The sequence below is a fragment of the Halichoerus grypus genome, chromosome 15 (assembly GCF_964656455.1).
Source record: "Halichoerus grypus chromosome 15, mHalGry1.hap1.1, whole genome shotgun sequence".
Lineage (NCBI taxonomy): Eukaryota > Metazoa > Chordata > Mammalia > Carnivora > Phocidae > Halichoerus > Halichoerus grypus.
The window spans coordinates 44,154,283-44,159,609 of NC_135726.1; positions in this window are offsets into that span (position 1 = coordinate 44,154,283).

Sequence of the window (5,327 nt, forward strand, 5' to 3'; positions counted from 1 at the left end):
AAATCTTAAAAAAATTTTTTTTATTTGCTCTGTTTCAGTTATCATTCAGTTCAAATTATTTCTAATTTTATATTGTTCCTTCTTTGACCCACTGGTTATGTGAAAGTATGTTTTCATTTCTTTCTAAATATTTGCAGATTTTCTAGATATCTTAGTTATTGGTTTCTGCTTTAATTCCGCTGTGTTCAGAGAAAAAACCCTGTATATATGTTCAACTTTGGAAATTTGTCAAGACATAGTTTTTGACCCAATATATGCCTACCTCATGAACCTTCCAGGTTCACTTGAAAAAGCAGTATGTTCTACCCAGCAATTGCACTACTAGGTATTTATCCCAAGGATATAAACATAGTGATTTGAAGGAGCACATGTGCCCCAGTGTTTAAAGCAGCAATTTCCACAATCGCCAAAATATGGAAAGAGCCCAGATGTCCCTTGCAGATGAATGGATAAGGAAGAGGTGATATATATATATATATATATATCATATATATATATCATATATATATATATCATATATATATATGTTGGAATATTACTCAGCCATCAAAAAGAATGAAGTCTTGCCATTTGCAATGACGTGGATAAAACTAGAGGGTATTATGCTAAGCAAAATAAGTCAGAGAAAGACAAATACCATATGATTCCACTGCTATGTGGAATTTCAGAAACAAAACACATGAACATAAGGGAAGGGAAGGAAAAATAAAAGAAGATAAAAAGAAAGAGGGAGGCAAATAATAATAGACTCTTAGCTATAAAAAACAATCTGGGTTGCTGGAGGGGGAGGTGGTTGGGAGGATGGGGTATGTGGGTGACAGGCGTTAAGGAAGGCACCTGAAGTAATGAGCAATGGGTGTTGTACACAACTGATGAATCACTAAATTCTACCCCTGAAGCTAATAATACAGTATGTTAATTAAATAAATTTAAATTAAAAAAAAAGAACTGTCTGACATCAGCCTCTTACCCTGAAATACAGTTCATTCAAGCAAGACAGAATAAATGTTTCATCCATGTCCTTTAAAAAGGAAGAAAAGAAAAAGAAGTGTGTTCAGCTAATGTTGGATATAGTGTTTTACAAATACCATTAGGTCAAGATAAATCTTTTGCACTCCGATTTGCTTCTTGTTTACTTATTCTAACAATTAGTGAGAAAGAAGTGTTAACATCCTCAAGTATGATTGTAATTTGTATATTATCCTTTAGTTTGGTCACTTTTTGCCTTGTATATTTCAAAGTTCTGCAGTTAAGTACATAAACATATTTATGTCTTCCCAATGAATGTTTTTTTAAGTGTGTAAACTACTGCTATACAAAGGTCGATTTTATGTGTATCAGAATACTTGGACAAAAACTCACAGCAGCATGATTACGTTACCAGTAGCTTGAAAACAATACAAATGTGCATCAGCAGCAGAATGGATAGATCCATTATTAGCTCAACAGCAATGAAAATGGATAATATGCAGATACACAGGATGAGATGGGTGAATCTTGTATGTTTATTTTGAAGACAATAACAAGACCAAATGGAGCCCCTAATTTAGGATTCCATTCATATAAAATTCAGTAACAGCCACAACCAAACTCTATTTTTGGGATTGAGACACAATAGGAAAAACTATCCAACAAGTCAGGTCATACTGGCTTTCAGTCAGGTTTTAGAATTCCTCTCGGTTTTGGAGCGGGAGCACGTTGTGACTGGGATGGAGTTCTCCGGACTCTGGGCACTGCTATTATTCTTTGTATTGCCTTTAGTGGTGGTTACATAGGTATCAACTTTAAAAAGATTAAAATCTTCATAGTTTTAAATTTCTTATACATATGCCATATTTCACAATGTTATGGGCTGAATTGCGTTTCCCCAAAATCTGTTGAAGCCCTAGCCCCTATTAGCTCAGAATGTGGCTGTATTTGGAGATAGGCTTTTTCAAAGATAATTAAGGTAAAATGAGGTCACATGGGTGGACCCCCATCCAATATGACTGCTGTCCTTATCAGAAGAGGAGATCAGAGACAACACAGACTGAGGGAAAACCATGTGAGGACACTGTGAGAGCATATATCTGCAAGCCAGGGAGAGAGAACTCAAAAGAAACCAAACCTACCAACACCTTCATCTTGGACTTCTAGCCTCCAGCGCTGCAGAAAAATAAATTTCTGTTGGTTGAGCCACCCAAACTGTGGTACTTTGTTATGGCAACCCTAGCAGACAAATGCACATACTGGGAGTTTCTCTAAGAGAAAAATTGGGACAAATCTCAAATAGAAGTGTGTTCTTACACAAGTGCAACCACCATATGGAAACCTGCTTTTTCATTCACAAATGTGTGAATTTTAATACAGCTAAGAAAATACCTGATTTATGGCATGAGAAACAAGAAATAATAAGAATTATGTAAATGTGACACTTAAAAAATTAAGGCTGGATATTGGGCTTAAATCCCAGGTCTCTTCCAAATGAGATCTCTGTCGTCAGGGACAGGAGTGAGATGTAAACTCACGTCAGTAGTCATTCCTCACGGACCCAGCATGTGACTATCAGGTGAAGTAGAGGAAAAAATCCATACAAGTAAGTAAAATGAAAACTTCCCCAAAATGATTCATTTGGTTTCAAAAATCAGGGGAAATCACAATTATTCAGAAGCAAACTATTATGACTAAGGACATTGTGCGGAACTGAGACAAACCATAATTTGAGTCCAGCTGTGCTTTTAACATCTAGAGCCTGTAAGAGTGACATGAGGATACTCATTAGCTGAGTTGTGTGGATAAACTATTAAATTCACATATAAAAGAATTCCAGGCTTACTATTAAGAAAATATAAATCTGCTCCAGAACCTATACATAGACATAGATATTTAGATATAAATGAATTTACAGGTAAAAGGGGACATGGTAGATTGAATTTTGGAACCCATTACGTTTTGCCCCCGGGTGTGACTGCCATGAATATGCTGAATATGTGGCAGGTGAGACTTTGTAAATGTAAGCAAAGTTACTAATCAGTTGATCTTCAAATGAGATGATCCTGGGTTATCTGGCCGGATCTAGCCTCATCTCAGGAGCCCTTAAATGCAGATTAGTTTCTTTGGCTGGTTGGTAAAAAGGAAGAGAGATTCAAAGCTAGAGAGAAGCGCTCAATCCAGTGCTGCTGGCTTAAAAGTCAAGGAGGACACATGGAAACTGTGAGCAGGAAATGAATTCTGAAAACAAAAACAGAAACAAAGTGATTGTGGAAGAAGGCCCAGGGCCCCAGATGAATACTGTAGCCCTGGCCAGTACCTTGAGTTTGTCCCTGTGGATTTTTATTCAGAACACCCAGCAGAGCCCCTCGAACTTCTGATCTGAAGTTCAAGGGCTCAGAGACTTCAAGATGATAAATCGTGTGTGTGTGTGGTTTTCAACCAATGAATTTGTAGTAATATTTTTTTTTAGAGCAGTGATAGGAAACAAATACAGGCACAGACATGCAAGAAGAGGAAAGAACTGAGACAGAAGAATGTCTGATCTGGGGTGGGATCAGTGTGGATCAGGAAACTGCTTCACTTTCTGTGGCTTCACTGATTCACTATATACATTAGGTGGCATCGGGGTAAGTAAGGTGTCTTTTATACATGATGCCTCAACATAAAATCACTCAGGTGTGAGCTGGGCCAGCTACAGCAACTACACATGGCCAATAATCTATGCCATACCCAGCATCCTGGCATTAAAAACAGTTTTGCTTTCAGCCCATATGTTTTTGGCTCATGTATGGGTTTGCTGCAAACTTCTGTACCTATCACTGAACACTGGGACTTTTGTCCCGGGACGGGTGTTTCCAGTACATGGGACTTTCAGTGCTAAACCCAGGACAGTCTGATCAAACTGACGAGGGAGGCTTCTGCAGGGTGTTGGCTTGTGCCTCGTCTTCAGCTGGCCTTCTGTGTTCCCTCATCAGGTGGGCCAGAGACCTTGCATTTTTAAAAATTCTCAGGTGATCCTAAAGTTCTACACAAGGAGGACTTAGATGATGAGGACACGAAAAGGTTCCATACGGTTCTCACAATGCAGTTACTAGATTTTCACATACATACACAACAGATACGTTTATTAACTATAAAGCATGATGATTATTTACTATTCACTAAGTGGAATTGGATCATCATAAAGGTCTTCATTCTCATCGTCCTCATATTGAATGGGATGAGGAGAGGAGGGGGATGCGGGGGGAAGGTCTTGCTGGCCCAGGGTTGGCAGAGGTTGAAGAGGTGGAAGGGGAGGCCGGAGAGGCAGGCTCGCTTGATGTAACTTTGTGGAAATACATCATAATTTTTGTCTGACTTTTTTGCCTTTTCATTTCTCTAAAAACATTTCTATACCGCGCCAATCCTTCTTCCCACTCACCTTAGTTTCAGTGCTCATATCATAGAAGAGTCCCTGTCATAAAGGAAGTCAAAAGCAGTCTTGAATAATGCTTCTGCCTGATTCGAGTGTATTGTTATGTAAACATTTTAAATACTCTTCAGGAGGCTCCTGTTGAGTCAAAGTATTATATATTTTGACAAATGTCACCAATGCCTCTGCCAAGAAGCATCAGACTTCCTGTCTCCCCGGAGTGCATGTCAGATCCTTGTGATGACATTACCAATGATACTAATATAAAATAATAATAATGACAGCACTAGCTCTTATGTACTTGCCATTATGTGCCAGGTCTGCTACTGAGCCCTTTTTAGTTATCTCCCACAAAAGAGGCAGTTTTAGCTCATCTATTCATTGGAATTTAAAGAGGCTGGTTCTCAGCGCTTTGGAGCATTAAATTCCTCTGGAGGGCTTTTTAAAGCATAGATGTGGGGCCCTAGCCCAGAGTTCCTGATTCAGTAGGAGTCAAGTGGGGCCTGTATTTGTAACAAATTCCCAAGGGAATGCTGTAGTGGTCTGCAGGTTGGAAACTGCCGATTAGAGGAACTTTTAAAATCACTACACTCAAGAATTATCTTCACATTTCGTTGTAAATACCGGCTCAGAAAGAAGTGAGTGATCCCACTGCGGTACACAGGGAGGAAGGTCACGGTAGGCGTCACCTGTTTGAGGTGAGACCTTGCCTGAAGGGCCACTGAAATCTGTGCGCTTCTCCTTCAACCTCTTAAAAGCCATACCCCGGTCTTTGGAACTTTAAGCCAGGTTTCTCAGAGAACAGAGCGCGCGCCGCCTAGATGCAGTCAGAAACTACATTACCCAGAAGGCAGTGCCTCTGATGGCGAAGGCGGGCGCTCAGCCAATGACAGAGAGCGGAGAGGGGCGTTTCTGCCGCACCGTGGGCGGGACTTCTGGCGTC